The sequence below is a fragment of the Pseudophryne corroboree genome, chromosome 5, assembly GCF_028390025.1.
Source record: "Pseudophryne corroboree isolate aPseCor3 chromosome 5, aPseCor3.hap2, whole genome shotgun sequence".
NCBI classification, from domain to species: domain Eukaryota; kingdom Metazoa; phylum Chordata; class Amphibia; order Anura; family Myobatrachidae; genus Pseudophryne; species Pseudophryne corroboree.
In genome coordinates, this window is record NC_086448.1 from 240009668 (window position 1) to 240027400 (window position 17733).

Sequence of the window (17733 nt, forward strand, 5' to 3'; positions counted from 1 at the left end):
CGAAGTATCTCTTTCACCATTTCAGCTGGAGCAGGATCAAAGCTTTTCTGTCTTTTCAGTGTGACATGAGGCCCGGTAAATAAATAACAGCTACAGTTACCTACAGGAGCTTGTGTAAACTCAGGGACTTCCCGCCTTACTCAGATCCCAAAGTGAGGCTGAATGTCATCTTCCTGCTGTCAGATTCTCGCAGGTTTTGGATTCTATAGAAGTCCTGTGCATCTGCGCCATCTTCACTCCAGCTGTGGAGAGTGTACTGGATGGACATGGGTGTCGGTCTCCAGTACTGTGTCTGGCGTGACATGGGGTTGGTGCTCTGTCTGCTGTATCTGAGACAGGTGCTTCTGTATCTGAAAGGAGTGCTCTGTCTGCTTTATCTGAAAGGGGTGCTCTCTCTGTCTGCTGTATCTGAAAAAGGGGTGCTCTCTCTGTCTGCTGTATCTGAAAGGGGTGCCTTCTCTGTCTGCTGTATCTGAAAAAGGGGTGCTCTCTCTGTCTGCTCTATCTGAAAAAGGGATGCTCTCTCTGTCTGCTTTATCTGAAAAAGGGGTGCTCTCTCTGTCTGCTGTATCTCAAAGAAGTGCTTTCTCTGTCTGCTGTATCTCAAAGAAGTGCTTTCTCTGTCTGCTGTATCAGAAAAGGGGGTGCTCTCTCTGTCTGCTGTATCTGAAAAAGGGGTGCTCTCTCTGTCTGCTGTATCTCACAGAGGTGCTTTCTTGGTCAGCTGTATCTGAAAAAGGGGTGCTCTCTCTGCCTGCTGTATCTGAAAGGTGTGATCTGTCCGTCCATCCAGGTGCTCTGCCTCAGAGTAAAATTAAAATAATAAAAGCTAAAAACAAAAAGCCTAAAATTATTTTATATACACTGCTCAAAAAAATAAAGGGAACACTTAAACAACACAATGTAACTCCAAGTCAATCACACTTCTGTGAAATCAAACTGTCCACTTAGGAAGCAACACTGATTGACAATCAATTTCACATGCTGTTGTGCAAATGGAATAGACAACAGGTGGAAATTATAGGCAATTAGCAAGACACTCCCAATAAAGGAGTTGTTCTGCAGGTGGTGACCACAGACCACTTCTCAGCTCCTATGCTTTCTGGCTGATGTTTTGGTCACTTTTGAAAGCTGGCGGTGCTTTCACTCTAGTGGTAGCATGAGATGGAGTCTACAACCCACACAAGTGGGTCAGGCTAATGCAGCTCATCCAGGATGGCACATCAATGCGAGCTGTGGCAAGAAGGTTTGCTGTGTCTGTCAGCGTAGTGTCCAGAGCATGGAGGCGCTACCAGGAGACAGGCCAGTACATCAGGAGATGTGGAGGAGGCCGTAGGAGGGCAGCAACCCAACAGCAGAACCGCTACCTCCGCCTTTGTGCAAGGAGGAACAGGAGGAGCACTGCCAGAGCCCGGCAAAATGACCTCCAGCAAGCCACAAATGTGCATGTGTCTACTCAAACGATCAGAAACAGTCTCCATGAGGGTGATATGAGTGCCCGACGTCCACAGGTGGGGGTTGTGCTTACGTCCATGCAGGACGTTTGGCATTTGCCAGAGAACACCAAGATTGGCAAATTCGCCACTGGCGCCCTGTGCTCTACACAGATGAAAGCAGGTTCTCACTGAGCACATGTGACAGACGTGACGGAGTCTGGAGATGCCAAGGAGAATGTTCTGCTGCCTGCAACATCCTCCAGCATGACCGGTTTGGCAGTGGGTCAGTAATGGTGTGGGGTGGCATTTCTATGGGGGGCCGCACAGCCCTCCATGTGCTCGCCAGAGGTAGCCTGACTGCCATTAGGTACCAAGATGAAATCCTCAGATCCCTTGTGAGACCATATGCTGGTGCGGTTGGCCCTGGGTTCCTCCTAATGCAAGACAATGCTAGACCTCATGTGGCTGGAGTGTGTCAGCAGTTCCTGCAAGACGAAGGCATTGATGCTATGGACTGGCCCGCCCCTTCCCCAGACCTGAATCCAATTGAGCACATCTGGGACATCATGTCTCGCTCCATCCACCAACGCCAAGTTGCTCCACAGACTGTCCAGGAGTTGGCAGATGCTTTAGTCCAGGTCTGGGAGGAGATCCCTCAGGAGACCATCCGCCACCTCATCAGGAGCATGCCCAGGAATTGTAGGGAGGTCATTCAGGCACGTGGAGGCCACACACACTTCTGAGCCTCATTTTGACTTGTTTTAAGGACATTACATCAAAGTTGGATCAGCCTGTAGTGTGTTTTTCCACTTTAATTTTGAGTGTGACTCCAAATCCAGACCTCCATGGGTTAATAAATCTGATTTCCATTAATAATTTTTGTGGGATTTTGTTGTCAGCACATTCAACTATGTAAAGAACAATATATTTAATAAGAATATTTCATTCATTCATTCAGATCTAGGATGTGTTATTTTAGCGTTCCCTTTATTTTTTTGAGCAGTGTATAGATATACCCAGCCGTATACCCGTTTTTTATGTCTTTGTTACGCTGCTGGATGGTTGCTGGGTTACGGGGGGGGGGGGGGGGCGCGGCGCGTCTATGCGTTCCATGGAGACCCCGGTCACATGACTTCCGGCTTGTGGAACGCATCGCTGTATGCGTTCCACAGTCTTTAATTATGTTATTAAACCTCCTTTGTTTAAATCCTTCTATCTATCCGTTTTTTCTTCCACTTGCATTACCATTATTGTCCTTTACACTGCAAGTTAATACTTGCACATAGTTATACTCTTTACCTATATTTAATTTTGATTAGTGGTATACACCATTTGATATTCTAAAGGAAGTGATGTCATGCACCCATAGGTATAAATACCTTCCATAGGGAGTCCCTCTCAGTATTACCTTGAACTCTGAGAGGACCACTCCACCAGTTGGCTGTAAGTATTAATTGGACCATTTTGCTTCCACATAACAACACTGGGCTCTTGAATGCCATAGACTGTATTTTTTTGTATATACATGTATTTTCTTGCAAAAAGAACCTTATGTATTTATGTCTTAGTTACATCCCCTGTCAAATATTATGTGATTTTTCTATTTGTGCCATTATCCCGTTTGGAGTTTAATATCTCCAATTATAAAGTATATACTGTTAAATGAAACCTATAAAATATTTCAGGTAGACCCACTACTGAGCGGTCGGTTTATGTGGATTGGTTTATAGAGTCAGGGATAGACTGTAAACTGCACTCTGTTTTGGTATGTATAAACTCCAGGATTTAGTCCATTTATGTATTAATTGACATTTTATTCACCCTTTTTAAATAAGCCCCGGACTTGTTCTTCTCCAATATAGGTCACCAGGTTGACCATATCTAGCTTTTTGGATCCCATGTGACTGGGGTTTTTACATTATTGAACCTTTTCCCAAGTCATATTGGTATGTATTATCCCCATCCTCCCTCATCCTGTGTTCTTTGTTCCTTTTTATATCCGAGACCCAAAATAAGAAATCTTACACATATTATTCCCTTTTTTATTTAACAGGTTCTATACCTGCTTTTATTGATACTTTCAGTGAGCTTTTGTACACTCTTGGATTATATCTAAAAACATCTGGCACTTGGTATGTATAGCCACGTTAGTCATTCATCTTCTTATGAACATTAATAAATGCGATATAGTGATTATGTTTTATCATTTAGAAATTACCCCTGAGGAAGTCCCAGTTAGGGACGAAACGCATTGGATTGTTTTCAAGTACTGTATTCCATCTGTGCCTTATGCTACTCAGGAAGAATTGTCACGAGTTTTAAGTATCATCTGGGCTTTTCATCAAACAAAAATTGTCTGTATATGATGTCCATGTATTCTGTAAAAAGATGTTGATATGCTCACTGATATTTTTATGTTATCGTGACATTTGTATGTATTAAACACTAAAGTTGAACTTTTAATTTGTTGTGTACATTCATAATTGATGTGATATACAGTACCATCGTTAAGCGCACTTAGACCTGTATTGTGTATATATATATATATATATATATATCTCCAACAAATGAATCAGAGGGCGCTCTATATCACTTTATCTTTGTACCAACATTAAAATGGACCAAATAGATAATTTAAACAATTTATTAAAACCAAAGTATGCCCAATATAGACAGAGGTCACCCTTTTACAAATACAAATCATACAATGTGTGTAGAATGATGGAAAATAGAGGGTGTCTTTCACTCTGTCTTCAACCCTGACGCGTTTCATCCTATGTGGACTTCTTCAAAGGGATGGTCAATATAGCTAAAGAATCAGTCCATGCAGTAACCATAGGAATATTCAAATGAGTTGAAACACTTTAAGGTTCAGAAATGTTGGACAATTTAGACTTTAAAAAGACCTCTTTCCAAAGATGTGATGGTCCAAACAATAAAAAGGTAAGTGTCCCACTTTTGGCAAGCCTCAGCACATTGTGTTGCATTTGGGAGAGCATACAGGAGCAGAGCTGGATCCGGTTTGGCCCAGCTGCGAATATATCACAAATTTTGAGGCTCGCCCAAAGTGGGACACTTACCTTTTTATTGTTTGGACCATCACGTCTTTTTAACCCTCTGATTAATTTGTTGGAGGTGTTGTTCTGTTTGGTCATCGCTAACAGGGGGATCGAATTAGAGGGCAGCCATATTAGCGCAGAATTAAGGTACAATTTGGTATATATATATATATATATATATATACATACACTGTTCAAAAAAATAAAGGGAACACTAAAATAACACATCCTAGATCTGAATGAATGAAAAATTCTTATTAAATACTTTGTTCTTTACATAGTTGAATGTGCTGACAACAAAATCACACAAAAATTATCAATGGAAATCAAATTTATTAACCCATGGAGGTCTGGATTTGGAGTCCCACTCAAAATGAAAGTGGAAAAACACACTACTGGCTGATCCAACTTTGTCCATAAAACAAGTCAAAATGAGGCTCAGTAGTGTGTGTGGCCTCCACGTGCCTGTATGACCTCCCTACAATGCCTGGGCATGCTCCTGATGAGGTGGCAGATGGTCTCCTGAGGGATCTCCTCCCAGACCTGGACTAAAGCATCCGCCAACTAAGCATCTGCCAACTCCTGGACAGTCTGTGGAGCAACGTGGCATTGGTGGATGGAGCGTGACATGATGTCCCAGATGTGCTCAGTTGGATTCAGGTCTTGGGAACGGGCGGGCCAGTCCATAGAATCAATGCCTTCGTCTTGCAGGAACTGCTGACACACTCCAGCCACATGAGGTCTAGCATTGTCTTGCATTAGGAGGAACCCAGGGCCAACTGCACCAGCATATGGTCTCACAAGGGGTCTGAGGATCTCATCTTGGTACCTAATGGCAGTCAGGCTACCTCTGGCGAGCACATGGAGGGCTGTGCGGCCCCCCAAAGAAATGCCACCCCACACCATTACTGACCCACTGCCAAACTGGTCATGCAGGAGGATGTTGCAGGCAGCAGAACATTCTCCTTGGCGTCTCCAGACTCTCTCACGTCTGTCACATGTGCTCAGTGTTAACCTGCTTTCATCTGTGAAGAGCACAGGGCGCCAGTGGCGAATTTGCCAATCTTGGTGTTCTCTGGCAAATGCCAAACGTCCTGCACGGTGTTGGGCTGTAAGCACAACCCCCACCTGTGGACATCAGGCCCTCATACCACCCTCATGGAGTCTGTTTCTGATCATTTGAGTAGACACATGCACATTTGTGGCTTGCTGGAGGTCATTTTGCAGGGCTCTGGCAGTGCTCCTCCTGTTCCTACTTGCACAAAGGCGGAGGTAGCGGTCCTGCTGCTGGGTTTTTGCCCTCCTACGGCCTCCTCTATGTCTCCTGATGTATTGGCCTGTCTCCTGGTAGCTCCTCCATGCTCTGGACACTACGCTGACAGACACAGCAAGCCTTCTTGCCACAGCTCGCATTGATGTGCCATCCTGGATGAGCTGCACTACCTGACCCACTTGTGTGGGTTGCAGACTCCGTCTCATACCACCACTAGAGTGAAAGCACCGCCAGCTTTCAAAAGTGACCAAAACATCAGCCAGAAGCATAGGAGCTGAGAAGTGGTCTGTGGTCACCACCTGCAGAACAACTCCTTTATTGGGGGTGTCTTGCTAATTGCCTATAATTTCAACCTGTTGTCCATTCCTAGTGATGTGCACCGGAAAATATTCGGGTTTTGTGTTTTGGTTTTGGATTCGGTTCAGCTGCCGTGTTTTGGATTCGGACACGTTTTGGCAAAACCTCCCTGAAATTTTTTTGTCGGATTCGGGTTTGTTTTGGATTCGGGTGTTTTTTTACAAAAAACCCTCAAAAACAGCTTAAATCATAGAATTTGGGGTCATTTTGATCCCATAGTATTATTAACCTCAATAACCATAATTTCCACTCATTTCCAGTCTATTCTGAACACCTCACACCTCACAATATTATTTTTAGTCCTAAAATTTGCACCGAGGTCGCTGGATGGCTAAGCTAAGCGACCCAAGTGGCCGACACAAACACCTGGCCCATCTAGGAGTGGCACTGCAGTGTCAGACAGGATGGAAGGTTTAAAAAATAGTCCCTAAACAGCACATGATGCCAAGAAAAAAAGAGGTGCAATGAGGTAGCTGTGAGACTAGCTAAGTGACCCAAGTAGCCGACACAAACACCTGGCCCATCTAGGAGTGGCACTGCAGTGTCAGACAGGATGGCAGATTTAAAAAATAGTCCCCAAACAGCACATGATGCCAAGAAAAAAAGAGGGGCAATGAGGTAGCTGTGTGACTAAGCTAAGCGACCAAAGTGGCCGGCACAAACACTTGGCCCATCTAGGAGTGGCACTGCAGTGTCAGACAGGATGGCAGATTTAAAAAATAGTCCCCAAACAGCACATGATGCAAAGAAAAAAAGAAGTGCAATGAGGTATCATTGCTATATATATACTGGTGGTCAGCAAAATTCTGCACTGTCCTCCTACTATATACTGCGCACAACTAAAATGCAGCACAGGTATGGATGCATAGTATACTTGACAACACAGAGGTAGAGCAGTGGACTACTGTACCGTACTGCTATATATATATATACTGGTGGTCAGCAAAATTCTGCACTGTCCTCCTACTATATACTGCGCCCAACTAAGATGCAGCACAGGTATGGATGCATAGTATACTTGATGACACAGAGGTAGAGCAGTGGACTACTGTACCGTACCTCTATATATATACTGGTGGTCAGCAAAATTCTGCACTGTCCTCCTATTATATACTGCGCACAACTAAAATGCAGCACAGGTATGGATGCATAGTATACTTGACGACACAGAGGTAGAGCAGTGGACTACAGTACCGTACTGCTATATATATACTGGTGGTCAGCAAAATTCTGCACTGTCCTCCTACTATAAACTGCGCACAACTAAATGCAGCACAGGTATGGATGCATAATATACTTGACGACACAGAGGTAGAGCATTGGACTACTGTACCGTACTGCTATATATATATACTGGTGGTCAGCAAAATTCTGTACTGTCCTCCTACTATATACTGCGCACAACTAAAATGCAGCACAGGTATGGATGCATAGTATACTTGATGACACAGAGGTAGAGCAGTGGACTACTGTACCGTACTGCTATATATATATATATATATATATATACTGGTGGTCAGCAAAATTCTGTACTGTCCTCCTACTATATACTGCGCACAACTAAAATGCAGCACAGGTATGGATGCATAGTATACTTGATGACACAGAGGTAGAGCAGTGGACTACTGTACCGTACTGCTATATATATATATATATACTGGTGTTCAGCAAAATTCTGCACTGTCCTCCTACTATATACTGCGCACAACTAAACGCAGCACAGGTATGGATGCATAGTATACTTGACGACACAGAGGTAGAGCAGTGGACTACTGTACCGTACTGCTATATATATATACTGGTGGTCAGCAAAATTCTGTACTGTCCTCCTACTATATACTGCGCACAACTAAAATGCAGCACAGGTATGGATGCATTTTATACTTGATGACACAGAGGTAGAGCAGTGGACTACTGTACCGTACTGCTATATATATACTGGTGGTCAGCAAAATTCTGCACTGTCCTCCTACTATATACTGCGCACAACTAAAATGCAGCACAGGTATGGATGCATACCTGCGGTTGACTTCATAGAGAGCGTCGCACAATACATTTATGAGTAGGAAATAATATACTGTGGTCTGACTGGCTGTGTCACAGTACTTATGAAAATAAACTGAAAATTGTATACTGTAGTATAGTACACTATTGTGTTCATGACACTCCGACAGCGTCACACAAATGAGTAAAAAATATGTACAGGTATTTTTTATATCACACACCGGTGGTTATAGTGTCACACAAATGAGTCAGAATATATATATAAATATATATATATATATATAATAATTACACACTGCGTGTAATTATTATATATATATTCTGACTCATTTGTGTGACACTATAACCACCGGTGTGTGATATAAAAAATACCTGTGCATATTTTTTACTCATTTGTGTGACGCTGTCGGAGTGTCATGAACCGATCACTCACCTCAGCGTGTTCTGGAGTCTGCCCATTGCCGGCTCGGTTGCTTGCGATGCTGTGCGGCCGTGTGGGGATGCGGCGTGGTCAGCGGCAGAGGTGATGCAGATTCTGGGAGCCGGAAGAGTGGGGACCAAATGGCTAAAGGCACCGCTGTGTGTCTGTAGTATAGGAGGTGGCCATGTTGGAGACCAAATGTGCACCTGAGAGCACTTGTGAAACACCTGTGGGTAAGTGTTAGCCAATCCTGTGCTTGTGCTGCCTTTAAGTAGGCTGAGATTATGTTACTCTGAGCCAGTGCTTTGTTGTAGTTACTCTGTACCTTAGCTCTATGCTCTCTCCGTGGTTTTCTGTATGATTCCAGTGGTCCAGATTTCGCCTCTGCTCCCAGAGGTGTGCCTGCAGCCTTCACTGCAAAAGATCCATCAGATCCCTGCTGTGCTGTCAGTCAATCGCTCTCCCAGTGGCAACAAGTTGATTTCCAGAGTCTTGTGAGATGTTATTTTTTTCTAGAGGTTATTAGTGTTAGCCACTAGTGGGCCTATCACTAAAAAAAGGGGCTTAGTGTGTGGCGCACTCTTTTGAAATAATTGTTCTATATTAAAATTTTTTAACTTTTATTTCCATACTTAAAAATAGTCACCATAAACAGGCATAGTGTTTAATCTGATAGCCTGAAAGTGCAAAAATTGATAGATAAAAGAATTGCCTACGGGACTAGAACCTCAAAATGGTATCAACGTCCAATAAATTTTATGTTAGGCAAGAAAGGTTTATACAATTTAATAAGCCAAGTGAAATATTGTTGAGACTAATCAGTGCTGTTTAGCTACTGTTAAGCTCCCTTCGGAAATTAAATTATAGTGATAATCTCTATAATATTATAGCGTTAATAGCCTTCTAATAGAGGGGTTCCTATTTCTGCAGAGACCTTCTATCGGTGCCTTTCCAGGACAGCAATTCCCGTATTCATTCCATGGAGTGAGAAAGGAAAAGAGAGGAGGCCAGTAAATTAATTTAAAGTTTTGTAACATATGGTCACCCTTTACACCAGTCTACTGTTCAAGACTGCAGTAATAGTGCTAATGTAATTTGATACAGATTTGCATCCACCATTCTGCAACAATGTGTGGCTGACAAGACAGTGTGTACTGGAGACCAGATAATAAGTAAACTGTCTCGAGTACTCATGTCAAAAAAGCGCCTGTCTGTAAGGGATATATAATGGATAGCTCAAAGCTCTTATCCCAGCAGCTCATGTACATGTGATTTCAAAACATATGCGTATTAATATCTTAAATATTTGTGTCACAAAAGAATGTTAAGAATACAGAAAGAATATATATATATATCTATATCTCTATGGTAAGTATTCTACCAGTTTGTCATTGCGACCCACGTGTATCTAGTATCAAAGCATATATGTGAGCACAGATGGCAGTTCTATATTCTGATAGAGATAGGGTTTGACACGACGGAAATGACCTGTTAATTTGCTCCAAAACACGTTGTAATTTCTTAGCCTTTGAATGGTAAAAATTATATTTCTAGCAATTATAATCATACAAAACTGTAGAGATTCCTCTCCCTGGTACAGGAAGTGTTAATAATAAGTAGTTCACGATTGAAATTGTTCTCTGGCTCGCAATTCAGATTAAATATCAGCACATCAGAATTACTTTTTATCCTGATTGATAACTCCAGCTTTATACAGGCACTATTAGCTAAAGAATTGGGCTTAAGCGTATTGTACTCTATCCTAGCCAAACAATTGAAAAATGGCTATAAATTGGCATTATTTAGTTGGTATTCCCATAAAGGTCTCTATGAGATTATAATAAATCACGTATAATGCATCCATATAATGCTATTTGCAAGATATAAAACTAAAGATGGAAAAGAGTCCCAGGTGTGTGGAAAACAGATTCCCTTTCTACTTTTGTCCCATGTGCCACTCTTGGCAGTGAATGGGAACAATGAGAGCGGGGAAGAGCCGTCCACCTAGGGCTGAAAGGAAAGAGCAGTGCGGGCTGCTTCTGCTGTCCACGTTTCACATCCCCCTCCCCTGTTGCATAGGTGCATTGCAGAGGGGCCTGCAGATGTTACACAGTGGATGAGAGAGCGTCCCTGAATACCTGATTATTGCCACGTAATGTGCCTGTAAGAGATCAGGGAGTTCCTCCGGTGGTTTAAGCGAGAAAAGGCTCTGGGAGAAACCAGGTGAGATGGAATTCCCGCCCCTCTGTGTGCTGAGTGCGCCTTGATCCAAGGTAGAATCAAGTCTCAGTGTGTTAGCAGGGAGCTGCTGCGGGAGCCGGACGCCGGGTCGGGTAAGATTCCCGTACCTCCGTATTGGATGCGCGCCCACGTCCCGCTGGTTAGTGGATGACGTACGTTTCACAGTCATCTTGTTCACATCAGTAGCGTCAGTGGGGCCAGCGCCTTATTTGAAGCCGGCGCTGTGGGTGTCATAATTGACTTGTAATTAGGATGATCAGGTTAGAATAACAGCTACAAGTCTGGGGGCAATTTGTTAATTCTCTATCAATCAAACATTAAGAGTCAAGTGGAAGGACTATGGAGATGTTAAATTGAAATATCCTAAGAACTGACTCTTTTGTAAATGCTGCTTAAACCTCTAAAACTAGTAACATGACGTGCAATTGATCAATAGTTGGTTAGTATACAGTCCAGTAGTAATTGAATATAAGAAAGCCTTTAATATGTAAATACACACATGTGTGAAAGACTTATTGTGAGATGTTACCCTGTCTGCCTGCTACAATCACACAGCCTTGGAAGATTCTACTAAACTCAGGTGCTCTTTCAATCAGCTCTTAGTTTAACTCATTCTGCACCATTGTTCTGTACTGCAGTTTCACAGTGCTTCAAGTGTTATCTTCAACTTGCAAGTATTCTATTCAGTATTGTATTTTCATTATTGCTGCAATCAAAGACAATTCTTCACAGCCTTCAAGTTTAACCTCTAAGCTTCAGTACAAGTCTCTACAGTTATTCATTTATGTCTAGAAAATCCAGTTAACACTCCTTACAGTTTGGCATCAGTCATTGCTTCATGTGGACAATTCTTCACAAGCCTGTTTAAACTCAGATGTATGAACATTTCTTCAATGCATCCTTAAGACTGTTCCTGCTTATCATTATACCTTTCATTGCAATACGTCAGTAAATATATGGTGACAAATAATTGTCATTTAACTCCTTACTGAAATTGTTGCCTTTAATAAAATATTAAATGGAACTTTATTCGTCCTCCCTGTTTTCACTATCCTCTGGCACCTACATCTTTGGTTGGTCCAGGGTTAATGGATTCACAAAAACACTCAGCCCTGACAAGAGGGAGACAACAGCAGTGTGTAATTATATATATTTCTGACTCATTGGTTTATTTGTGCGATGCTGTCGGTGAAGTCAATAGCAGTGTGTAATTATTATATATATTTCTGACTCATTTGTGCGACACTGTAAGCACCGGTGTGTGACATAAAATATAATAATACATATTTTTGACTCATTTGTCTGACACTGTAACTGCAGTGTGTGATATAAAAAATTATATATATATTTTCATTTAAATTCATATTTTGTGCTGTGTCATCCCAATATACATCCAGGGACTGCAGCTGGTCCGTCCATCTAGGGGTTTTCTATCAGTCCACCCAAAATCAAAGACATATTTTTTTATGTTTTGTGCTATATCCTCCCATTATACATCCAAGTGTGCTCCATCCATTTCAGGGTGCTGCGCCCGAAGCTCATATTCTTATTAGACATGTGTGGTGGGCACTTTTCATGTTTTGTGTTTTGGTTATGGTACTATGCTCGTGTTTTGGATCTGGATTGGTTTTGCCAAAACCACTTTTTCGTGTTTTGGTTTTGGATCTGAATGATTTTTGAAAAAAACATAAAACAGCTAAAATCACATAATTTTGGGGTAATTTTGATCATACGGTATTATTAACCTCAATAACATTCATTTCCACTCATTTCCAGCCTATTCTGAACACTGAACACCTCACAATATTGTTTTTAGTCCAAAAGGTTGCACCGAGGTGCAGAGCCGGCCCTAACCAATATGATGCCCTAGGCAAGATTTTGGCTGGTGCCTCCAGCACCACCGCTATTTCCGCCTCTGACCCTGCACCCCTTTCCCAGCACCATCACCCTCCACCCATAGCAGTACTTTTTTTTTTTCCTACCCCTTGTAATTTAAATAAGAACAGTGTGCACATTTGGCGCACAGACCAAAAAAGGTATTTGTTTTTGCTGGCAAGGGGCATGGCCACACAATAGTACCCCCACTTGAAATTATGACTCACGGTAGTGCAACTTTATTCACAATTTATCATATGATAGTGTCCCTTATTCACATTACATCACACAGTAGTACCACTTTACCTTATATACGTTACTCCTCACAGTAGTGCCCCCATTCACATAACCTCATACTGAATTGCTCCTTATTGACATTACACCACACCATATTGCTCTTTATTCACATTAGACCTGATAATGTCGATATTATCTTAGACCGAAAAGCTATACCTTTAGATGCACTATTACCGTGGAGCCGCTATGGCCGCTAGACTGAATACACATGCTACGCACTTCGTATGCTATTTGCGTACAGAGTCCCGCATGTGGTACGTACTTGGCGTACACACGCCGCGCTGAGTGTACAGAGTACACACAGCGTGCGCACACACAATTGATAACCTTTAAACCTTGTTAGTGTTACAATGCAATGATATGATTACACTTCAACCCTTAGCAGCAAAGTACTGCAACGATGTTATATCTTTAAACCTTAAGTAGCGCTGACGGTATAAAGTACCCGCAGTGCGTACACCTTATCAATACTTATACACCTTATACAGATAAATATACTCTAAGACCCTTGCAGGAAAGTGAAGACACAACACTGATTTGTAGTTGCAACCACAGGGTTCTAAGGCCACAGTGGATTAATTCCAAAAGGTAAAACAGTACAAATCATACACTACAGGCTAACAAGATAAATCTAAACAGAGTAATGGCTACAGAGATTGTACATAAATGAGAATGTTCGCAAGAGCAACCTGGCCGGTCCTCCGCTAGTCAGATAGAAAGCGTTCAGAGTCTTCTGACCGGCCAGGCAACAAAGGGCTTTTTATACACAACTTACATACACAATACAATGGTCACTGTAATCTCATTGTCCATTGGACACAGGGATGTGTCTTTACATTACAGAAGAGGTCATAGGTGGATTTGAATAGATGGGCGATGTCTTTCCCCAACTGCTCTGGTGGGTGGTATCCTCTGGATTCCCGCCGCATACATAATATACAGTAAATACAGTGAATATCTATATTCTACTTTTGCACATAACTATACACAGGAACATGCGATCTTTCTCTAACCAACACCGGTATGTTACCCTCAAAATATCTTTTATCTGACCCTTCCTATCATGCAAAGGCGAATCTCTTAGTCCAGGAACTGTTTAAACTATTGATACTCGCTGATGTGGTGTAGGGGAACTATGGGTACAAAATGCACTATTTGGGTTAAATATGTAATGTTCTAATAACCCTCTATGCATTCACAAACTCTACCGTAAATGCGCATACCACGCGCTAAGGCGCATGGCTGTGGGGAGCTACTTTACGCAAATTGCGGATATGTGCACGCACGGCAGACTGAGTGCACGCGCAGCGGGCATGTGCATGGGGTTAGTACAAGGCATATGCATTACAATATTTTTCGACTTTGACAGACCACACAGTAGTGCCCTTTCTATACGTTACGCCACACAGTAGAGCACCTTATACACATAATGCCACTCACTGATAATGCATTTATACACATACCACACAGTAATGCCCCTTACACATATGACACGCATTATTAATGTCCTTATAAACATAATGCGCCTTACACATTATGCCAACCCTTATTAATGCCCTTATACACATAATTTCCCTTACACATATGCCGCACAATGTTAATGCCCTTATACACATAATGACACACATAATGTCCCTTACACATATGCCGCACATTATTAGTGCCCTTATACACATAATGACACACATAGTGCCCCTTACACATATGTTACACATTATTAATGCCCTTATACACAAAATTACACATATAGTTCCAGGCTTGAGTCAACTGGCAGTGCTAACGTCAGGTGCCTATTTTTTATGAAAATGCATCTTATTTGCATTGCAATGTGGCTAGGATGCTCAAGCAGCTTCTGCTGATTAAAATTATATACGTCATGAATATATACTGTGTGCAACTGTGGCTGTATCTGCATACAAAATGCTACACACAGAATATAGGCATGCCGCATACCATTTTAATCAGCAGAATCTGCTTGTGCCCCTAGGCATACCAGATGCCCTAGGCAATTGCCTAGATTGCATATGCCTAGGACCGACTCTGCCGAGGTGGCTGTATGACTAAGCTAAGTGACACAAGTGTGAGGCACAAACACCTTACCCATCTAGAAATGGCACTGCAGTGTCAGACAGGGAGGCACTTAAAAAACCTATGCCGCAAACAGCACATCATGCAAAGAAGAAAAAGAGGTGCAATGAGGTAGCTGGATGACTAAGCTAAGCGACACACGTGTGTGGCACAAACACCTGGCCCATCTAAGAGTGGCACTGCAGTGGCAGACAGGGTGGATCTTTAAAAAACTAGGCCCCAAACAGCACATTATGCAAAGAAGAAAAAGAGGTGCAATGAGGTATGACTTAGCTAAGCGACACAAGTGTGCGGCACAAACACCTGGCCCATCTAGGAGTGTCACTGCAGTCCCATGGCACTAATGGCGGATACCGGTCGTAAGTCTAACACCAGCACAGTTGTTATGGCCTCAGTAATCCACTTTGCCACAGGGGGTATATATATAATATGTAGATAAAGAAATCAGCGGCACTCCGGGACTTGTGATATCAAAAATAGTGTATTAAAGCATCACAATACACATATAATTCCGACGTTTCGGGACCCGCAGCCCCTTTTTCAAGGTGTAGGTGAAATGTGCCACTAACTTACCTTAAATAATGTGTAGAAACCCGCCTCAGTAGATAAATATTCCAATGCATCTCAGGTGGTCCAATACAATATGTCCAGAGCGGAGAAGGTGGCCTTAAAAGATCTCAGTGGCTATACAGATGTCGTATTTCGACCAGCAGACAAGGGAGGGGGGATCTTGATTCAAAATCTTACGGATTACGTCTTAGAAATCGACAGGCAATTGACTGATCCTCAGACATATACAACATTGGAAGCAGATCCCACTATCAATTATAAAACAGAATTGGACTGTATACTAATGAAAGCTAAGGTAGATGGTCTTATTTCAGATACACTCCTTAAAGCCCTAACTCAAAAATTTCCAGTGGTGCCCATTCTGTTTACAACTCCCAAAATCCACAAAGATCTCATCAACCCCCCCGGACGCCCCATAATCTCCGCAAGAGATTCTTTATATCAACCAGTGTCCCAGTTCCTGGACTCCATCTTGCAACCTCTGGTTACTAGGCAACCAACTTTTATTAAAGATACAACAGAGTTTTTACAGGCTCTGAATAACATACAGAATATTCCAGCTGGCACCTTGTTGTGTGTAATGGATGTCTGTAATCTGTATACAAGCATCCCCCATGGGGAGGGGTTGCTAGCAATGGAAGAATTCTTGGTGCAAGAAAATGTCCAGTGTATCGACCACACGCTGTTCCTACAATTTTTGGAGCTTACCTTGCAGAGAAATTATTTCCTGTTTAATGGGAAATTTTACAAACAATTGTCTGGCTGCGCCATGAGGAGTTCGGTCACCCCGTCCTATGCAAATGTGTATATGTTTCAGAAAGAGCGGCAACTTTTCTTCAGCGATAACAACATATTTGACCACATTTTGCTATACACAAGATTCATCAACGTTATATTCATGCTATGGACGGGGGGCGAAAGTAAATTTTTGCAGCTAATGGGATCAATCAATGCAACCAATTCACCAATTAAATTCACATTTACTTGCAGTGAACAAACGGCTAATTATTTGGATGTGCACATCATGCTGTCTGATCGACAGATATCAACGACGGTATTTACAAAACCAACTGATAAAAATAATTTATTGAGGGCCAATAGCCAAATCTTTGATTAAAGGGCTACCGAAATCCCAGATGATAAGAACAGCCAGAATAAATAGTGACTGGACAAAATTGGGAGAGCAATTAGAATTAGTAGCCAATAAATTTGTTCAAAGAGGTTATGACACCACCTTGCTGAAAAAGCAGAAAGATGAGGTGCTATCTATGGACAAACAATCCCTATTTACTCCCAGATTAATAAACACCGAGCAACAGGTGATTCCACGGAAGACCAAATATTCCACATCAAGCCCCGTTATTCAACGAGCAGTAAGAGCGCTGTGGCCTATTGTCACTACCGATGACAATTTGAAATGTTTTAAGTCTAGGAGACCCATGTCCTGCTTTATGAGAGGAAGAAACATCAAAGACAGCATAGTCCACTCGGACATAACAGGTTTTACTAGTGCACCCCCAACTACTTTTTTGACCAAATCCCCTGGATGTTACAGGTGCTTGGGATGCATTACGTGTTCGCATATGCTTACTGGGGCCTCTTTCAAATTTCCTTTTTCTGATAAGGTGGGACACAGCAGACATGTTTTGACCTGTACCTCCAAATTCATAATTTCCCTGATATTGTGTCCATGCGGTAAAGGCTACGTGGGCAAAACGACCAGGACCGTCAGAGAACGCATGGCCCTCCACAGGTCAGCCATAAACCAAGTATTGAAAGGTAAAAAATCTGACCAACCAGAAGCCAGACATTTCGCAGAGATGAAACATCCACTCAATACTTTCAAGCACATCATCATAGATCACATACCAGACTCCATCCGGGGAGGGGACAGAGGCGCCAAACTACTTAAATTAGAAGCAAGATGGATATTCAAATCAAATACGACCAGTCCAATGGGACTAAATGAGAAAATATCCTGGAATTCTCTTCTATAGCAAGACAGGATCCAGCTGGGACCACTTATCTGCTTTAAGATGAACTATTAGCAATGAGTATCTACGAGAGATTCCATTTGGGATGCTGTAGAATCGAAATTGGAGGATTATCATT